Source organism: Serinus canaria, chromosome 21 (assembly GCF_022539315.1).
Source record: "Serinus canaria isolate serCan28SL12 chromosome 21, serCan2020, whole genome shotgun sequence".
NCBI lineage: Eukaryota > Metazoa > Chordata > Aves > Passeriformes > Fringillidae > Serinus > Serinus canaria.
Genome location: NC_066334.1, coordinates 7,691,714 through 7,713,423, shown reverse-complemented (window position 1 = coordinate 7,713,423; position 21,710 = coordinate 7,691,714). Strand labels below are relative to the sequence as shown.

Genomic DNA, 21,710 nt, shown 5'->3' with positions numbered 1-21,710 from the left:
AAGAAAGTTTAAATATTTTGACATGGCTTAAAAGTGCGGAGGTGTCCAACTTCCAGTATACAAAAAAAGAAGAAAGAGGAGCCAAGAAGGAAAGTCTCTCTCTAGAGCTGGACTGATGTGGGACTTTCCTGTGGTGTCCTGTGGAAGTCTTTCTATTCTTTTGATAATGGCCAAATCACTGCCATGCCTACTAGGTTAAGCATCAAGAGAGATGCTGTCAACTTGCCCTGATGCTGGGGAAATGGATTCCCTGAATTGTATTAGTAGGAATATGGGCCTTTCTTTCCAGTGCAGGTTCCCTCTGAGTTTCATCAGACAGCCCTGGAGCTGCTCTTTTGCTGAATTTACCTCTAAGCCTGGGCTGCAGGACACAATCCCAGTTAACTCGGGGGCAGAATCTGAATTCAGTGAGCCCTAGGTGAAAACTGGAATACTTCCCCTGCAAAATAGGCTATTCCAGTTTTACACCAAGAGCAGCTACACTCTGACTTTGTTCCTCAGTCTTTGCCTTAGTTATCTGTACAGTGGAGATAATAAAAATTGCCTGCAACATGGCTCGTAGCTGAGAAATAAGGAACAGTTTCCAGAGCCAGATTGAAGGCAGCTGTAGAACACAGGCTGTATTTTTGGTGCTAGTGTATTTGTCTGGAGTTTAGAAATTAGGGCCCAAGTGAGACTAACAAAGACAGGTGAACACACTTGCTGTACTTTCTCTTCAGAGATGTTCCAGGGAAACTTGCTCAGGGGTCTCCAGGGAAGAGGTACTGGGGTGCTGGCAGCAGGAGCAGCAGTGGCGAGAGAGCAGCTTTTCTGCCGTCCATTCCAAGCACGGGAGGGACTGTGGGGAATGATTTTAAAGCCACCACTATGGAGATTAAGGGGATGAGAATGTAAATCTCAAGTAAAAAGGTAATTGAATGTAATAGCAAACACTGCTAGGTCTATGTTAATTTTAGCTCTTCCCCTGGATACAAGGCGCTGTATTAGTGTTTTATTACCATTTTGTTTGCACTAATAAAATAGTAAAATTTATTTCAAGGAAGTTGAAGGATGGTTTTACAATGCAAATTTGAAGAAATTGGACTTTTCATTTACACCACTGCTATTTTAAACCCTGAAGGGTGTAAATTAGCCTTCTGTGCCTGGGTGAAATCCACTGCTTCCACAAGCAGGGGGAGGATTTGGTGTGGGGGAGAAGAGAACAAAACCAAATCATCTGAATATTTCAGAGAGACAGAGATATCTGATGAGGAGAGAGAGAAAAAATCTGCTTGTGCCCATTGAGTGTAAGGGCTGGAGCAGAGTGGGAAGAGCTGCTGAGAAGCTGGTTTATGCTGGTGAGCAGCTTCAGCTCATATGCATCAGGAAAGGACACAGCAGGGGATGGAGGTTCCAGTGGACATGGTGTACCCTGCCCTGTGCTGGCCATGTGGTTCCTCTGGTGCAGGAGGTGCAGCAGCTGGGGCTCATCTGATTACCAGGTTCTGTCAATGACAGATGGTTCCTAGAAGTGTGAAAGCCTAGGGCAGGTTTTGCATCCTGGCCCAGGGGACCCACACTTCCCATGTTGCCTGTACCTCTCTCTTGCTTGGCTGTCTTCATCTCCCGGTCATAGCCCAGCCCATCTGGCTGCCAGGCCTTGCCTGGCTCTGCTTCCCCACTGAGTCACAGTGCTGAAAGAGAAGGTGCCTGCAACCCAAGAGACTGGTTCAGTGACCTCCTCCTTCACCCAGAACTCCTCTGTGGCATGAAATAGAAAGGGATGGGCTGATTATCTGGTCCCTTTCACCTTTGTAAAGTTGTTTATAACAGTGCTGTTCTCATCACACTTTTGCCAGCTCTTGGCCTTGACATAAATGGATGCTATAAAGGCTGAGCCACACAAAATTAGGTCCAAAGAGCCTTGTTTGGTTCCAAAGGTCTTGCACTGAGCTGACCATATATCTCCTGGAGGGGGGTGTCTCTGGGTGTAGAAGCATCCAAACACAGCAGCTTTCTTAGAGTTTCTGCAACAGGTCTGAAAATCTCATGGGGTAACTTTGAGGCCTTTATTCTTCTTGTGCAAAGGAAGATGTGGAAGAGGAGATGTAACATCCCTATTTTCAAATCCCAGAGGTTCCATTCCCCTTCTGGGGAAGTCTTTGAGTTACTGTTTTATAATCATGTTCACCTTGCCTATACCAGTCTTCACACAATACTAGCATTGAAGGGAGCCATGCTGAGTTTCTCCTGTATGGGAGAACGATGATATTTTTTCTTAATCTTGAGTGGAATTGTACATTTGTTCATTGTCCTGAGATGGTTGTATGAAGCAAGTCTATGTATTGTATTATGTACCTCTCCAGCCCACATCAGGCTTTTTACAGTGACAGAGGTACTGATTTGGGTATGAAGCCCTCAGAGAACCCTTTTCTCTCTTGCTATCCAGCAGACTGATGGGCACTCAAACACTGCTTGTTCAGAGGCAGTTTCTCTCCAGCACTGTTAGTGATTTTGCAGCTAGCCCAGTCACACTGCTGTGGGCTCCTGCTCCTGCAGGATGGAATTGCTCAGGTACCTGTTTGGTGTCTGGCTGCCTGGTCTAGCTGTTGCCCTGCATTCTTGGCCAAGTGGTACTGAGTGAACTGGAGAGGAAAAACCTGCTCTGGTGATCTGATTTTGCAGAGAGGTAGATCTCCCAGCCCTCCTTTGGACTATGAATATTGTGTTAATTTTATCCTCAGGAGGCCTTTCAGGAGAGAAGCCACTGTTTACCCCACGCGATGGCTGGATAGAGCTTTGACTTGTTACTATTTATGGTCTGGATAGCAGCACATCTACTGGGAAAGTTGAGGCCAAGCTCCAGGTCCTTCGTCTGTTCAGCTGTACCACTTCTTCTGGTGTGTGGGCATTAAAGAAAGCTTTCAAAAGTTTAACCCTCTTGCAAGTTCAGCTTACAGCACAGTCACCAGCCAAGGGTGGTATCGGGCAGCCCTCTTAAACTCCCTGCCCTGCCTCTTTGGTGGGTGTAACAGACGCTGAGCCAAGACTGAGGGCGTTACCAAAGAAAGCAAAGACTTATTTTTGGCACTGAAATGGTTTCCTATTCCAGGCGAGTCTGGGGAGCAGCTTGGTTGTGTACCCAAGGATTTAAACAGTGCATTAAGCAGAGGGGTTACACTCCGGGTGGATTTCAATCAAAAACTATAATTACATCAAATAGCAAACGGAAATGGAAGAAGGGGATTACTGACTCGACCCTGAGTGCTGTTGGTTGCTGAACCTGCTCCATTATTTACACCCCCTCTATTGCCTGAGGTGGGGTGTGTATGTGTGTAGGCAGTGAGGCCCCTCCTCCTTTTTACATTTCCTTCATGCATGTGATGAAGTCAGAGTCCCTGTGCTGGTATCAGTGCTTGGAGGAAGATTGGAATTTGCATGATTTGGATTTGGGACTTTGCAGGGCAGGTTTGATCTCCCTGGGCAACTCTTCCTGGCTCCGGGCAGGAAGAACTGCTCAGCTCAGGCAGTCGTGGGAACCCCCAGGCCTACAAGCTTTCTCTCTTTTTCTGTGTTGCTATCAGACCGGTGTTTTGGACTCATAACTGCTCATCCTTAAGAAAACTGGAAAGCTCCAGACTGCAAACAGGAAGTTCTTTCTAACCTAGAGACCTGTGTTTAAAACTGCCCTTGAGGTAGTAGAATCATTCTGTGCCTGTCTTCAGACTCTGAAAGGGTCTGTCTTGTTTGGTATGACCAAGCCAGTACTACCTAGTACTGGGGAATTTACCACACACCTGCACTCAACAGTTCAGCCTCCCAGGTTTTCTCTCTGGTTCGAGCTGCTTCCTGCAGTACTTCAAAATACTTTGTGGATTCCAGTTTGTCACCTCTGCTTCTGGCACCACTGCACCTGTCACCTGCCTTCTGGTCTTTGTCTGCCTGGTTTAATTTGTCCTGTTCTCCTAGTTCCTCCTTGTGTCTCCCTTCCTTCTTGTCATCGACAAAAAGGTTGTGTCTCTACATGTCTGTTGGACACCTGAGTTTGGAAGGACGTGTAGTGAGTGTGCTGAGATGTCTGGAACTCTGTACCAGACAGGAAGAATAAGGAATGCAATCCCCCACTGCCTTCCCAAGTCTTCTTTCTCAGGTGGTTTTCCAGATGTCTAATCCCAGGTTTCATAGCCCAGCCCAGCCCCTGTTCGATGGGATCTCTTCTTCTCTGCTCATTTTAAATGGGTGAGATTTTCTGCTGAAATTAAGTCTTCATTTACACTACAGAAGAGCCTTGCTTGGTGCTGTGCTGCTACAGCATCTGCTACACCTTTGCCAGATGTGTTGCCCCTTTTTCATCTGTGGCACATTCAGAGCTGGAGGATGAAATGTGGAATGTTGAAGGGAAACCCCAGTACATTCATGGTTGATTTCCACATGGTTTGAGAAGTACTGGAAAAGGACAGTACTCTTTCCCTGCTCCGCATAGTGGCAAATCCATACAAAGTGAGACATTGCCAGTGCTGGCTGCATTTTCTTGGCACTGACCTCACCTTACCATGAACACTTGGGGAGGAAAGGTGCTTTGTAAATATAAGAAAATATTCTCTTCTTGTAGACAGTTGTTTGATTTTGTAATACAATACAGTGACTTGAAAAAAACCCAACCCCTATCCAAATGTAGATTTCTCTGAAAATAATGTAAATACACTAAGAAAACTCTGTTCAAAACTGGAATCCCTTTTGGCAGGTAAGGGAAAGAGTAATGTTACTGCTTGAACCAAACTCTTCTTTGTTGTACAAACAGGGGAAAAAATTCTTCAAGACAAAAAGTATGATCTAAGACACTTTTCCAATTCATTTTTTTTTCAGCATTTTGCTGGCTTTTAATTTATTTTGCACTTTCTCTGCAGTATTTGTAGTCCTGATATAGTGGTCTAGGGAGATAGTTCAAGAAAACCAAACCCTTAAACAAACTGATTATCTCACTATTCAAAAGAGTTACGGTGGGAAAAATACTTTATGACAGGTAAATTCTTACGTGAAATATTCAAAAATTCATCCTGATTTTAGATGTGTTTTGTTATACAGTCTAGAAGATAGAAAAATCCTAACGGGAAAAATGCTGTAAGCGACGCAGGAAAGCTGGACTTGTCCTACTTTGTGCAAGCTTGAATTTACTCCTCACTGTGCAAAGTCCTGTTTCGGCAGCTGTGAATGAGCTGGAGCCAGTGGAACTCCCTAGTTCAGGGCCTTAATGGCTTTTGTGATCCAACTGTGACACTTCTGCTGCTTCCTTTTTGCCTTTCCTAACTCTGTTTTGGAAATGACAGCCCATTTCTGTCCTTGTGTAAACCCTGGTTACCTTTCATCAGATGATATGATCTCAGCAGATGCTAAATAAAAGGTTTTATTTTAAAGGGATATCATTTGCAGGTGATATTGGAGAGGGTGAGGTTGAAAGAGAGGAGCAGCATGCTGAGATTCGGGCACTCATTGTGGAGAGGTGTTTAACACTTAGAGCTCTAGCTGAAGCCTTCCCAGGCTGCAGGTACTGAGACATTTGGAAGACTCAGGTCTGTACGTTTTATGTGGCAAATGGGTATGAACATTTCAAGCTGCCGTAACATCCGCTGTTTCTCCTGCCTGCACGAGCTCTCCTGAGCTCTCCTGTTACAACACCAGCGGTGCTGCTGGTTTCGAGGGCTGGCTCAGCACAGCAGCTGGCGGCCAGGGAGGGTGTTGTGCCCCCACAGAGCAGAACTCCTGGCAGCAGCATCTCACCTCGGGGAAGCGATCTTCATGGGTTACTAGTTTTATCAGCAGTCCATCCTTTTCACAGAGAAGGAAGAGAGGAGAGAAATTCCATCCGGCTCTGCTGATTCAGTGGAGTAAAGAGGTGGAATTCATTAGGAAAAAATTGTTTATGGCAGAGCTTTAGCCAGAGGATTTTCCATTTTAATGTCCTGCCTTTTTATGATAGATTGTGTGAAAGACAAAGCAAGCACTAGGGGCTGCTTGGTGTTTTTGTTTTTATGTTTTCATTAAAGTTTAATTGCGTGACTTGTGTGATGTAACTTCTGGAAATGCCTGTTGCAGTTGGTGGCAAAATGATTTTTGATTTGTTGTGTTTGAATCAAGTGCAGGAGTGTTAAACCTCAAAGAGGTATTCAGACATGCATGTGGAGAGAAAATATATTTATCTATAGGATAGCTTTTGATTAATGAAAGAAAGGAACTGAAACTGCTGTGAGAGAAGAATTTTCTTTATTTGAAAGCTCTTCTGCTCCATCACTAGAACAGAGAGTAAGGGTCTTTAAAATTAGTATAACTGTAATTTATATCCACCATAAGGATGCTCTTTGCCTCCTGATCAGTAATGGAGCCTTAAATATAAATGGATCCTTATCTTGCAAACACTCAAATATTTTCTTTACTCATATGAGGTGTCAAAGGAAAGATTTCTATGAGGAAAATGGGGCATTTGCATAAGTACCCACAGCATCAAACAACAGAGAATTTGTATTGCATAAACAACAACAACCACATTAAAATCATACTGCTTTAATAGTTTAGAAAAAAATATAACAAAAACATTGAAACTGTAATAGATGTTGCTCTCTGTATCGGTATCGATTTCATAATTTGTGTTGCCTTAATCTTGGGTGGGTGAAGATTAAGAATCTCCACGTATAGTTATGTGTGTGCAATAAGTGGGAACATCGTAAGCAGCTTTCCTTTGCCTGGAGATGATTTAGGGCAGAGTGTTTTCTCTATGAAATCGGGGGTGTAGAAAAACAAAAGACGATCTTTATGAATAAAAATCTGGAAAGGGAAATATCCAATAAACAATGAACGGGAGGAGAAAGCACTTACTTTAAACAAGTTTTCCAAACCTCGTATTGCAGACATGAGAGCAAAGTGACCTTCACATGCACATGTGAAACACTTTTTTCACACTGTCCAACACATCAATTCCCAAAGGAAATCTGGAGTGTAAGTGGTGCAAAGGAGGAGAAAGTAGAAATTCTGTTTGTGTTCTGTAATCTAGAGCCTTTTATCTGTAATTCATTTATACCTGTTTAATTTGAGGTTTGGTAGTAAACTGACAGTCTGCACTGAAACAGCTTTTTTGGCTCAGTTTAAATTAATTGGTGACGACCTTATTTTCATTTGGATTTTGTCGGGTTAGGTAGCTCTGTATTAAACCATTACAAGTTTGTATGAGGTGTCTTCCTATACGCCTTTTTAGAAATCTGTGGTTTTGAAATACTGCTAATCAATGATGAGAAAAAGAATAGAAGGAAATTCACTCTGTAGAGCATTTGTGAATGAAGGTTAACATGCTCATAAAATGATGATTAAAAAAATAGCAATGGTCACCTTGGTTTCTTTGAAACAGAGCTGAGCTTCATCAAAGTAAAGAGCAGTTCACTCAGACTTGGGGAAAGGAGTCTCACCTAAAACTTTCCCAGCAAATGGTAGGGCTAAACTACTTTTGCCTAGAAAGAAGTAGGGCTTTCTTTCTTTCCATTGGGTTTCTGCTCAACGGTGAGAACTCATTTCCCCAGAAACTGCACCCAGAACTTATGGCTGCTTCCTGATCCAGGTAAGTACTGGTTACTAAAAAGACATGCACTTTTTTCCTCCACTTATCATCCCTGCAATATTTCCTTTATTTTAATTTCTTCTTAGTTGCTCGATTTTTTAACAGTTTTTTTTTTTTTCAGATTTTGTAGCTGTACATACTTTGTACATTTATTTTGTCTGTAAGTAGAACCAGTTTGTACTGGTCTGTAAATGACCATCCTGCCAGGCAGGTCTAGAGCTGGACTCTGTGCTACTTCACGGGGCATCTGAACTCATGAGTCTGTGTGCTGGGGTGGTACACTCAAACTGTCCTGCTATTTCAGGAGGCAGAAAATGGTTTCTTTTCTTGCTGGTCATTCTTTCAGGGAGTCTTTCTCTGAACCAAATAGTAACCAAAGCTAGTTTTGTATTGATCCCCTGCTAAGCAGCTTTCCTGTTGTAGGGTGTCATCTTTAACAAAAAATTTTAAGTTAACTCCCCTCACAAAACACTAGTCATTAAGTGAAAATACCACTTTCCCCTTAGACTTAGAAGTTTATTTAGCAAAGAAGGGGATAACCCAGTGGTTAGAGCACAGACAAGAAATCTCGTAGCTTTAACTAAATTGCTGTTTGAGTTTGGTCTGGTTACTTTAACTCCTTGTTTTCCCAGCTTCACTGTGGAGCAAAGAATTCCCTGAGGCATGCCATGCAGTAAAGCTGGAATTTTGACTGGGCAACAAATACATCTGCATACGTGGGGATTTTATGTCAGAAATCTGAGGATGTCTCTGAGTTCCCATGCACTTGCTCATTTTTTTTTAGTGAAACCACTCTGACTTTTAGAACTAGCAAAAGCAATTAGATCAGTCCAGGGACCAATAGGTGGAAACATCTAATTTTAAAAAATGGATTTGTTTGTGGGGATCTCTGGGGCTTTGTATTAGGCTGGAATATCACTGCTGCAAGTGATGTCTGTAGGCACTGGGTTTGCTCTGTGCTCTGAGAACACCAGGGCTGGCTCAGCCCTGGGCTCCTTGTGCCATCGGTCTGACAGCAGAAAGCTCTGCTGCACATCACTTGAGCACAGGCATATGGGTGAAATGGACCTATAATGCATAATTGTAACAAGTAACTAGAATACTGCCTATGCACTTCCAAAATTGGCTGGGTTAATAAAACGTGCTGATTGCTCCCTGAGGATATCAAGGGACTGGATGATATTAGTAAGGGTCACCAGTTCAAATCTGGGGCAAGTTAGCAGTGACTGCAACAGCCATGTTACAGCCCTGCATGCTTTTCTGTGAGTTCTCACAGGCAGGTATCCCTGTCACTGCTGTGCTGGCAGCTGGATTAAAAAAGGAGGATCGCTCTGTGTGGTGCTGACACAGGTCTTCAGAGATGGCAGGCAGTGCTTTCCCAGTTCTGCTTGGGATTTCGGTCTCCTTTCCAGTGTAAGTTTAAAGCATGAAACTGCTTATCCATGTTCTCTGGATTCATAGTCCTTAAGAACCACATCTTGCAAGTCTGTCACCTGATTTATGTACTGCAAACAGCAATTGATTTGATTATTGTGTTCTGTTTTTTAAAAAAGGATGGTTGATGTCCAAGTTTCCATGAGAAGTGAAAGGTGGGAATATTCAGCTGTTGCTCTTACTACTGCTGGTTGTGGAGGTTTGGTCTGTCCATCCAGGACAGAGGGCATTTCTCTCTTGGGAGGTAAATTACCATCACTATACCTGCCCATTGGTGCTACACAATTTTTTAAGTAACGTCTTGAGCAATTCCATTGTACAAGATTCTCACTCTGGGTGAGCAGAGGTTTCCTGGAATTGCAGCTTATGCCTCCAGGTTGATGTTGTGCAGGGGTCTAGTGAGGGTGTCAGTACACTCGTGTGTGTAGGAAATTGGTGGTTTCTGGCTAGGCTCTCTGCAATATCCTGCCCCCTCAAGACGCATGGGAAGCTAAACAACATGACATGCTGAGAAGGAGGGCAGCTTCTGGTCAGGCGCTTGTATTTTTGCTGCCTTAGCTGCTGTTATAAATTCCTCACTCTGGCCTTTCACTTCTGATATTTTTCCCTTGGCCAAATCAAAGACGGTTTTGTTACCTCCGGCTCCCTGCAGATGCGGCAGCTTCAGGCAATGAAATATGCTCCAGCCTTTAAAGGGAGGACAGGGAACCTGCTGCTGGGAATCTGAGATGGAGAAGGGTTCCGGGAACATGACCAAGGCTTTTGCCTTCATACAGCCCTGGCTGCATCCCCATGCATGTGCAAAACCAACAAGCCTGCTAGTTGTGTGCCAGGAGGATGGATCAAGGTGCTCTGGAGAGCTGCAGGATTTACGGTGTGGATTGAAAAACACACAGCAGCGTGTGTAGGTGGCACCGAGACATGATTGCCTCTCCTTGCCACTCCCTACTTGGGCAAGCAAGGTCAGCATGGCTCCTAAATTAATACATTCTATAATGAAATTGATTGATTTGGGATTAGTTGTAGTATTTGTGGCCAAAAGGAAAAAAGGGAAGCAGCTGGGTTTGTTTGTGCTTCTCCTGGAACTAGATATGGAGGAGTACAGTCCTAGTGACTGGACATGGATTTTTATGGTAGATATGAGAATGTGTTTTAGGTTCCTGTAGTGTTTCTCTTCTTGTTTTTCCAGTGGTGCTCAACAAAGTTGGGATTTCAGATTCTTGTTTTCAAACCATTCAAAAGCTTGAATGTATCTGTAGGACTGAGACCCAGATGATAGTGCACAGGAGGGAGAAGAGATGAGTGTTTTGCTGGAGTGATGCTATGGAGTATGCTCCTGTGCTTGCTAATGTTCAGTGTCTGGAATTGGACAGTACTGACCTTACCATGATGATCCCTCATTTGCAACTGTGTGGCTGCTCATGAAACAGGGAGCCCAAAGGTGCTTCTTTGGTCTTTACTGTCAATGAAGGGCTGCAGTGCAGCACAGCAGGCTCGTGACTCAGGCAGTTCCTGGGGGAATCCCTCCTCTTCCCCCATTAGTGACTGCCCCATATTTGGGAGAAGAGGAGCATAAAGTCCCCTTTTGACTGAGAGACAGTGCCAGGGATTATGGAATTACTATGAAGGGTTTAAGTAATTCTTTGTATCTGGCTACATGATCATCACATCCCTGTGAACCTAGTAGAGGGTCATAGGACTTATTTGAGTGCTGAGAATATGAGGGATGGTCTGGAGGCTCCCTAGGGCCACCGGGTCAGGGTCCTTTGCAATCTGTAGGAAATTCCCTTACCCCCTCATGTACATCTTCAACTGCGGATCCAGCAGCAGCTGTTGGAAGTTGGAGGAAAGGGTGGAAGTTTATCCTGCAGGGCCTGCCCCTGTCAGCAGCCTTGGGTGCATGGAGGGGGGAATCTGGCCAGCGAGCAGGTGAATGCACACAGAAATGATGCTGGAAGCCAAGGCTAGTCCTGCTGATGTGGCCCTTTCTCCTGCAGCGGATCATAAAATATGGCTCAAATTTTCATTACGGCCTCTATTGATTATCTTTTGGGACAGATGAATTATAGGGAACATTAAATTGAAAAAAAAAGGGAAATATTTGAATGAGTTTGGGAGGTCGATGCCAGAAGGGCTGACGCACCAAGCCTTACTGACATTTTCCTGCTTTGTGGATCTGCTGGGCTCTTCCCATGGTCCCCCTTGAGGGAACCTGCCCAGGGAGCTCTCCTTGTACCTTTCAGGTGCCCTTGGGGAGCAGCAAACTCTGCAGTGGCCGTGGGCTAGGCCAAGGGACAGCTCAGAGGTGCAGACAGTGGCTGGAAGACTTGGGTACTGTTTCAGAGTCCTGCCCCATGCCACAAGTTCTGCCTTCTCTGGGAGGTCACCCCAAGCCCCTTCCATTTAGAAAGTAATGACAAGTGTCTGTCTGGCACCTACTTTGGGATTCTTGAGCAAAAGGGGAGAATGAGGGGCTGGAAAATGGCCAGGGAATGGATGGGAAAAAGCCAGGTCATTGCATTTGGTGACACATTTAGATCTGGTGTAAATACATGTGCAGAGGCCAACAGTGAATCATAAAAGTAGTGATGGGCTGTTCAAGGTTTCCCTCCTTCCCTGCACCAAAGGAAAGGTCATTGCCCTCATCTCTCCTGTGCGGAGGGGTCAGTACTTGTCTCTGCAGGGTTCGTGGAGCACGGGAACTAATTCTTGTTGGGGTTTGTGGTCAGGGACCTTTGGCTTCATGTAAGAGAAGTGTCAGGGTTGAATCATCCCACTGTTTGTGTGGCACACTGAAGTCAAACCAGCCAAAGAAACTTCTGGCTTCTCACCTGGCTCTGGCCAGTTTTGGTTTTGAGGATGGTCCTTGACTTTTGTTCCAGTGGACTTTCTGTGCCCATTCAGTTTTTCCAGGTTGTACCATGTGTCACACAATGCTCTGCCCAGGAGTTGGCTTGGTAAGGTTTTGTCCTCTGCTCACTTCCCTGCCTATATTCCACGAGAGTGTTTGAAATCCTGTGACCTGAAATACCATCAGCATGCTTTCAGCAGCTGGCAGTGGGGAATAATGGATGTTACCCCTTTGAAAGGAACCACAGTTAAGAGCACTCTTCTGTTTCCCAGTGGTAGCAGGAGAGTTCTGGAGCAGACACACAGGAGCTGGGTGGCTGTAAAATCCCTTCTCTGTGCTTTGTTCCTGCATTGTTTTCTGTCAGTCAGGCCAGCAGCCAGTGCTCCTGAGGAATTCTCTGTTTTCTTTTCTAAGACTGAGAAGAATGCAGCCAGGGTCCCTCTCCAGCCACCCACAAGACAAACATCCCCCTCCCAAATGCTCATCTCTGTCTGGACACCGGGTCCTGTGTGGCACAGTCCTCATACTCCACTGCTGAAGAGAAATGTGCGGGGACACTCCTTGTCCCCTCACCATCCCCTGCTTGCCACCACCACTGGCTGCTCTCCTGCAGGTCAGATCGAGCACCTAAAGCACGATCTCTGCTTTTGGGATATTTTCTTGTGCTGCAAGGGTGCCCCTTTTCACCCATGCCTGCAGCTTCCCGGTTATCTGGTCACACAGCCATTTGGGTGAGTTCTGCCAATGCACTCTGAGTGTGCTGCTGGGCAGCACTGCCTCTGCCAGAGCCCCTGCCGACCTTGAGGAGCACAGGTACTCTGGGTCTGCTTGGAACACCTTGTGCATTCATTGGTGTGTCTGTGTCATCTGTGAGATAAACTAGCTGTACTAAGGTGTGAACATTCCCCCTTGCTTGTGGGAGATTGTGGTGCTGCTGAACGGGACCACCGTTCTGAGTGCTGAATGCACAGTTGCGTGTATGTGTTTCACTTCCTTGTAGATCCTTGCTGATTTCACAAGACATCCACCAAACTTTGGCTTCACCTTGGCAAATGCAAAAGGTGGTGGTTTCCATGGCTCCACGGCCTCACTCGGGCGGCACACCCTTTTTGTGTAAGCTGGCTCCCTGGAGTCGATTGTTTTTTGGCAAACAGCTTCATAAACTCCTCCAACAATTAAACTGGAAAGAAAAAAAATAACCAAACCAAACACAACAAAACCCATGCATTATGGCGTGAGACTGCAAACAGGTTGAAGCAATTCCCCCACCAGCTCTGTCCCCTCAAGCCCCCGGAGCCAGGCAGGGGAGCAGCCCCAGCTGCACTTGTTGGACTTCGTTTGGGAGGTGCCTGGGCTGCCCCAACTCACCAAGCTGCAGTGAGCTAACAAACATGAAGGAAAAGGTCATGTTATTCACTTTTATTTTTTTCAAAGCTGCAAACATCTCACTCTCTGGGAGGGAAGGCTGCACAGATGCCAGCTCAGATTAATTTAAATATTTACCAATCCCTTTTTTTTTTTAATTGTGTGTTTGTGTTCTGTTTGTGTCCCATAAAATACCTGGTGTTTTGGGCGTACCCCGTTTGCAGGGTGCATGAGATCACACTGAAAAAATGCAGTGAAAAACATTTTCATGCCACGACACATCAAATAGGATTTTGAATTAAGATTAAGATTTTTTCCCTCTCTTTTTATCTCTGAAGTTTGGGTGAAAGGGTCTTCTTTTTCTGTTTATTTTTAAAATTCTTTCACTTAACTGGGAAGAAAAAATGTCACAGAAATCCTTTAAAAGTTACTTTTGCTTTATCTCACCATGTCAAACATCAAAGGCAGCTGTTGGTGCTGGTCAGAGCCCCCATTAGTGTGTGTTTCTGTGCTTTTTGCTGGATGGTGGTGTGTTCCAGCAGGTAGGCAGTGAGCAGGGAAGAAATCCAGAGTCTGTAAGCCAGAGCCAGCTCTGAACTGAGTGTGCGACAGCGGCTCTGCTCCTTTCCCTGCCTGTCGCGCCTGTCTGTCAGACTTGCTTTGAGTGCTGTCTTTGCTGTTTGTACAACCCTGGCACAGGAGTCTCGTCTTGTTCATAGTGCTAGGCTTCTGCTGTAGCACTCACAGGTGAGTTTCCCACTGAGCTTTTCAGGGCAGTGATCCTTTGGTGGGTGTCCCAGCACCCCTAGCACCGATGCTCGTGGGCTTGTGTGCCCCAAGGGCTGAGCATGGCCCAGGACTCAGTCTGGGCACTGGCATGTTGTCCTCTTTGGTATGGGATTTTCTATATGCTATTTGGCCATGGAGACTGAATGCTCCCCTGGGAGGGAAGTTTTCTATGTGGATTCAAGTAATGAAAGCACTACTGGTGTTCACCCACCTCCTTTTAATTGCTTTCCATGCCCATTGGGTCATAATCTGATCCCATCTACATCTGGGAAAGTGCAGAGCTGTTCTGTGGAAAAATGGAGCATCTTTAAACAGAATAGTACTGCTGGGATCAGGATCCAGCCACTTCCTCTCTAGTGAGCCAGGCTGGGCTTGGCCCAAAGCACGAGTTTTCTGTAGGGGTTTTGGTTTTACTGCACCTGTAAAGGATCCCAGTTCAAGCCTCCCCACTAAGAACAACAGGTAGGTTTAGACCCTCTGGGTCATGAGAGACTTGGGGGCGAGGGGGCAGAGGCAGTGACACCCCTGCAAGCTCATGGACCACTGGGAAGTTGGCCCACAAGCCAGGGATCAGTGCTGGGACACTGGGCACAGCTGCTTTGTTAAAAGCCTCAAGGCTGTCACTGGGGCAGGGGAGGATATTTGTATGTGCATTTCTGTGCAAGGGGGGATTGGCACTGCGGGAATGTGAATCCTGTATTCCCACTCTGCTGTGCAGAAGGGAAAAAAGAAGGGGAAGAATCAGAGTGGATGTGTAGGCAGGGCAACAGTTGGCTTGCCTGAGCCACTAGCCAGAATTTGAAATTGGACCTGTTACTTTTGAGGAATGTAGGGCAGTGGAGGAGAGCTGTTGTATGAATGTCAGCTCTTGCCTCAGTGTCCTAGGAAAATGTCATAGCACAGGATGGCAAGGAGCTTCAACTCCACCACTGCGCTCTTTGGTCACTTTATTACTTTGCTATTCCTTCTGCTTCTTGCTGTAATTGTTACAAAATCTCTGTGCTTTGGGAGGGGTCCAGGACTCCAGGGCCCAATTGCATCTGCCCTGATTCAGAAAGTGGGTCATGCTGCTTGGTCTGGGAAGAAGATACTCATCTTGCTTAGCATGATATTTATTAGGAGATAGAGAAGGGAATGCAACCACGCTGTTGCCTAGAAAATTGCTCTGGGGGGATAGCAAAGGACTTGTGAGGGCAGAGCATGTAAAGTTCTTGTGCATCCAGTGCCTGCTGAAGCCTTGCCGTGTTCCCTGGGCCTGTATTTCCTGCTTCCCTCACGGTGGGACATGGTGAGGATGGCAGGACAACAGTGGAACTGGGGGTGAGGAAGGGATTCGTAGCTGCTCATTCAGCAGCTGCCAGGCAGCGATGGTCTCTTTACATTTCTTGGAGAAGGGACTGGTGAGAGCAGAGAGAGGGGAAGAGAGTATTTAGTTTCTTCATAAAGATGTGCTGTTTCACAGTCGACCTAAACTGGTTGGGGTATGCTGCTAGACGAGCAACCAGCACCCTCTCCAAATACTTGGCAAGGTATGACATAGTGCCCTGTAAAGGCAAAAACTCTCCTGCAAAAAGCAAGTAGAAAGCCCTGATCGAAAGTCCAGAGTAATTTACTCTGTGCTGTATCTATCTTTAATTAAGCAACAGAGAGAAGGAAACACAAAGCAGATGATGATGGGTCCAGCATTGTTGCAGCAGGGTCTCACAGCAGGGACTGCCTGACTTGGGGCAGGGAGGGTGGAGGGGTAGAGGGGAGGTAGGAAAGCACAGCTGATCTTGCCAGGCTGGCTGGGCCTGTGCTGCTGCTTGCTGTGAAATCACCCTCGGGATTATCCAAAGGAAGAATTGGCAGCTCGAGTAACTTGGAGGGCCGGATCCTCAACTCATTTAATTTGGCATGACTTCACTAAAGCCACCGAAACTGTACTGATTTTATACCAGGTGAGCATCTGGTGCAGAATCTGCTGAAAGAATAAGACAAAGAGGTCACAAAACGGAGGTTAGGTCTAGCCCACTTACAAGCCTGGGGACTCTTGGGCTGTACTGAGTGGAGGGTGGGTCAGCACATCATTTCCAAATGTCTTGGACAGCTTGGAAGGGCTCTGAATTCTTGTGGCTGTGGCAAATGCCAAAAGACTGCTCCCTCAGCAGAGAGGTGGACTCACCTCTTTGCCTGTACTTTGGAGGATTTGATGTCAGGAATTAGTGGGAGTGTCACCCTGCCAGTGTTTCCTGCTCCCTGACACCTGTTGACCTGGCCTGTCATGGACCCTAGGCGCATTCTCATGGCTGCTCTAAACCTGGCACATCTTTTCCTGTACATTCAAAATCACTTGTATCCCTTGCAGCATGTAATGCCACTGACAAAGGCTGACCAGCAGCTGTGGCTTCAGCCTCACACCACTGCCACTGCAAGTTCTAATTTTGCCGAGCCTGTGAGATGATGGGAGGAAAGTTCTTGCTTCAGCAAAGCGCAGGAGCCAGTGTCCATGTCCCAGATCATGCTCCATTGGGCAGTGTTAAGCGCATGTGTGCAGAAATTGTTGGTTCCTGGTGTGGTAGGGCAATTGTTTTCCCAGCTCTGCACCTTGTTCTTAGGTGGGGGTGTTATGGGATGTACACAAGAAGGTATGCTGTCACATGTTTTTAGAGGTTGTTTGCTGAAACACCAGGCTCTTGGGACCTGTTGGGATGCACAGAATTCCCTCCACGCACTCACATCCGGGGTGGATCTGGACAGAGTTTTAGCAACTCCCACTGAAGCAGCTCAGGGCCGGAAGTGAAGAAGGGATAAAATATCCAGCTGAAACTCCTGTAGGATGTAATTACCTAAGCTGGAAGCTGGCCAGGACAGCAGGCATTGTGCATCATCTGCTGGTGGTATCAGAAGCACCCATCATTGCAGGAAAGGTGGTCAGGACCAGGAGTGATTCTCGTGCGAGGACAGAACCGCTCCGGGGAGGCTGCCTCTGTGGGCATTCGGCATAACAGCTTTGGAGTCACTTGGTGTTTGTTTCCATGGCTGTTCTGTGCAGGTGCCTTGGTGCCTATAAAATGCTCTTGGGAAGCTACAGCCCATGGATGGATAGCCTTATCCTGACACCCATTCAAATGCTCCTACTTTTTGATTTAAAAGAGGAAAGAACGTTGAACAAAAAAATCAAAAAACAAAAAACCCACCACAACAGCAAACAAAACAAAACAAAACAAAAAATTTAAAGCAAAAAAACCAAACCAAACCAAAACAAAACAAAAACCACAAAAAATCCCAAAAAACCACACACACACACAAAAAAAAAAAAGGGAAACTGACTTCCCAAAAATTACACTAAGCTAACATTGGAAGCCTGCCACAAATCCATCACAGCCAGGAAACTCAGCATTAACCAGTGCACTCCCATGGCTGCTAGGAAGGGCTGTATTCCAGCAGGACAGGCCGAAGCTTTCAGATTTGGGGACTTGAAAGTCCTTAATATGTCTCTGAAGGTGTTTTCGTGCACCTCCATGCATGCCAAAGACTGCCCCCCCCCCCACCCCCACCCCACAACCCAGCATTAGATGCAGGGGCAACTTTATTCTTTTGGGAGAGGGTTAACAGCAGGCTACTGATGCTCAGAAGTGACAAGTGACACCAGTACCTGACTCGGGCTCCTTCCCCAGGACTTTTCCCCATGGGCTCTGTGTTGGTGGAACAGGGGTAGAGCAATGCATCAGGAACCTGCAGGCTGCTGCTGACGACGCTGGGTAATTTACACCCCAGCCCAGGTCACAAGTGAGGACAAAGTTGACTCTTCATTCTCACTTGCGCATGACGCAGCATCCCATAAATCAGTGTGACTGACAGCCTTAGCTCAGCTGAGGTAGAAGGGAAGGGAGGAGAACGGGGTCAGGGCAGGGGGCAGCTCTGGGGCTGTGTGAGCAGCTGGCCCCGAGCAGGTCACAGGAAGAGCCTCCCAGCAGAAATTGCAGCTGGAGTGGCGAGTCAGAGGCGGCCTGAGCTGGCAGCGTGAGATGGAAGGAGACTGGCAAAATACCTGCTGCCTGCTGCTCACCTTGGGCTGATGCTATCAGTGCTGAATGTTTGCAATAGCTCTTTTCACTCATCAGTTTTGGAAAAGCATTGAACAGGCTCCTGTACCTACAGCTGTGGGGGCTGGCACCGAGAGTGTGTCAAGGGGCCAGCCAAGCCTCTGCTGTCCCCAGCTGTCCTGGATTGCCACCCTGCCTTTGCCATGAATTTTCACAGCTTTGGGGTAGACAGCAGACCTCATGACAGAGCTTTGACAGAGCATTCAGAGGCTGGGGGAGGTCGGGATGTGTTAAGGCTGAAAATATTTACAGGTTTTGAAGTTGAAACACAAACAGGAAAAGCCCTTTAAAAAGTGAGTGTAGTGGATATTCAAAACAGGAATTGCCATGGAAACGCCACAATATTTGCTTAAATTGACACAAAGGTTGCTGGTTGCAGGGTTCTGACTTCTTTGGCTCCATTTTCTTTGGCCAGACACCTATCACAAGTTGATCTCAACAGCCCTCTTTTGTTTTACTTCTTTTATTATTGTCTGATGGAAATTTAAAAAAATACCACCAACAACAGAACCCTCCAGTCTACAAATCTCATCTCATAGAAGAGCCTGAAGCTTCTGAGCTTCTGACAAAGGTTGGAGCTAAGACATTTTACAATTTTGGAAGTAAGGTTCTTTTATTTTAATCCGTGCATTTGTTCATTTCCTTCAGTGCAGGAGTAGAAGGGAATTGTCTTAACTGTCTAGGGAGAGCAAGAAGAGGGGTGAAACCTGTTGCAAAGGTAGCAGTATAACAGCCAAGGAGCACAGGACTTTTGCAGTCCAGCTCTTAAACCAAAATTTGAGAGATTTAGCTCTAGTTCCCAGTTCTGCCTCAGCTTTACCAAGTAAGCTTTGACAAGTCCCTTAATTACTGTGGGCCTCACTAAACTGCAAATAATAATTCTCCTTTGTCTCATCTGGTTGTATGTGTAACATTTTTGGGCATGAGTTTTGATGTGGGGCTGGACAAGGAGTTCTGTGCTTCTGGATTCCCCCCAAAGGAGGGATGGCAGCACAGGCTCACGTGGGCAGGAATACTTAACTGCTACAGGCGGAAGTGCTTTGCTATAAGTGGCTTAGTACTATTGGCTGTTTCTGCTACTGACTGACCTGTTTCTTTTTCTGGGGAAAGTTGGAGTGTGTGGCCCACCAAATAGTCTGGGTGGTTTGTACCTTGGCTTTTAAGTTGCTAGTACCATGCGTGGCGGACAAGGAGATGGAGATGCAGTGTGTTCAGGAGGGCATGAAATGCCTTGCCTTGCTGGCCTGTTGTGTGTGACCAAGGGCTCAGGTCTGTGGGTGGCTGCAGTGTTTGAGGCTGGCGTCACTGCTTGTGCTTGTGATTCACCTGAGCTTTGGTACTGCTCAGTTGGGAATATTAATTTCCCTTTGAAACTCTCCTCAGGGAAAAGAGACTTCACCAAGTGAAGGAAGGCCATCTAATTCACACTGTCTTCATCTGAGACCACCTCCAAAACAAAGAACCTGACTTCTATCCTGGCTTTGTACACTGGAATGGACCTTGAAGCCTGTGACTTTTCAATGCAAGGTACTAGCTTTTGTTCTGTGATCAAACTGCTCTGAAGTAGGACTGGAATGAGTGATTTTGGCTCTCCTGAGTTTTCATTTCCAGGTCCTGGGAAATCTCTAGCGTGTGAAGTTTGAAAGAGCAGTGGGAAGTCAGTGGCTTAGGTGGTAAATGCATGGTGGGACATTGGTTTGGGCTGGCTTACAAGTAGGACTGGGTTTACCCCTGCCATCACTGCCCACCTCTGTACAGACACCCAGCTGACACAGCAGGGTGCTGGTTAGAGCAGCTCTTGCTCTTTCTCTTCACCTCCCTCTTCCTAATGAGCTGCTGTGCAGTATTAGCAGTTGGCTAAGTAGCAGGCATGGGAGTCCCCCGGGTAGGTGTTGTGTGGGACAGCTTCTGATTGATTTGTTTCACAGAAGGAGTTTGAGGATGTCTGTGGTCACGGTGGGTAACTCAGAGCAGTTGTGAGGGGGTGGGACTCTGTTTCTAGAAGTTGTTTTACTTTCTTCTCTGCTTGGCTGCCATCACAGCTTCTCTGCAAAGAAAGGTATGACACAACAGTGGGATAATATATTTCTTCTCGGTGGGCTGGGGGTTTGGGAGGTGCCTGGTGGCACTGCCGTACTGCTGCAGGTAGAAGGGGCTGAGGATCCTCGCCGTGTCTGGCCTTTGTGTGACAACACGTGTGCTCTGTAGGGCAGAGAGGTATCGTCAGGGGCTATCTCCATGCTTTGCTGACATCATTAAATGCTGATAATGCCTGGATGAAGATCAGCAGCTAAAGTGCCTGAGGGGATTCTGTATCATCATCTTCCTCTATTTTTTGCCGCCATGTCATAAACGATACCTGTGCAAAGGAGTGTGCTCAAGGCTGTTGTGAGTCACGGGTGCAGCTGAGACCTGAGCTGGAAGGGTCTAGGTAGAGGGACTGTATTGGTTTAGCAAGAGGGGAGATGAGAATAGTCGCAGGACTCAGATGTTGGTCTGGGCCTCCAGCAATCCCTCTCCATTGCTGGCTGTGTATGGCACAGAGGAATTTACTCATGTTCTGAGTGCCCTAGCCCTGCCTGAAAGAGCAACAGCCATGAAACTCTAAGGCTCAGTAGGTCTCACTGAAAGCACTCAGGTCTGTAGGCTCTGAACTAAGTCTGCCAGAAAAGAGTGTGCTTTAGGATGGGATAGGGGTGAGCTGTGCCTTCCCACACCTTCCTAGTTCTGAAACACCTCCAGGGTCTGGCATGCTTTATTTGGAAAGCCTGGTTTTGAACTGCTAATGTAGCGAACTCTGGCCTTTATCCCTGTGTGAGCTGCTCTGGTGCTTGTGTCCCCTTTTAGAGCAATGCCTTCCCAGGCCTCCAGAGGCAAGACAGCTTCCTAAACAGGAGCTCTGCCTGAGGGAATAAGGTAAAGGAACATGAAGAGCCTTGAGGTTTTACCAAATAAGACACAAATTCTCAGGTTTGACTGCAGCAGGTGGATTTTCCACCAAACACCCTTATGTGCCTCTTCAGAGAGGTCCAACATCAGGGGGGAAAAATTGTGCTGAGGAAGCTGCCTCATAGGTTCTAGGTGATTTTTTTCATCACCAAGGAGCTTTTACTGTGGTCCCTGTCACAGGTTTCTGCTTGTGTAGCTCCTGATATTGAAAACCCTATGTTGTCCATCTGATCTGGACCTGGGATGAGCAGAACCTCTGAGACAATAAAGTAAGAGGAGGAGACTGATATGTCAGGAATTCTTTAAATGCTGAAGTGATCCTTGTGGTTCAGGCTCTTGCAAATCAGTTATCCTTTTCCACATTTGTCTCCTCCCAGTACCTACTGGGTGCATTGCTGAGTGTCCTTCAGGGGCTGCTTCCTGAGGGATAGTAGCTCATTAGTGACAATAAAAATATTTCCCTGGACTCCAGCTGTTTTCTGAGGTCTCCGTAGTTCTACAAACATCACTGTAGTGAAGGAGATGCATTTAGCCTTTCAGGCATGTGGATTTGTGATCTCTCATGCTCTGGACTAGAAATCCCTGTGTTCCAGTCTTCTGCCCTAGAGCAAGTTGTTTGGCTTCTACTTTCAAAACAAGCTCAATTTACTTT

The 21,710-nt window shown here is 46.4% G+C and overlaps 1 protein-coding gene across 9 annotated transcripts in view; it reads left to right on the top strand.

Annotated features, from left to right (window-relative positions):
• Positions 1 to 21,710, top strand: part of CASZ1 (castor zinc finger 1) — a 195,389-nt gene that overhangs the window by 15,517 nt on the left and 158,162 nt on the right. For 4 of the 9 annotated variants that reach the window (XM_018920308.3, XM_018920313.3, XM_018920307.3 and 1 more), the window contains exon 2: positions 19,493 to 19,636. The exons of the other annotated variants lie outside the window; for them this stretch is intronic. The gene's annotated coding sequence lies outside the window, so the exon portion shown is untranslated. The remainder of the gene's footprint in view (positions 1 to 19,492; positions 19,637 to 21,710) is intronic. 9 annotated transcript variants of the gene reach the window in all.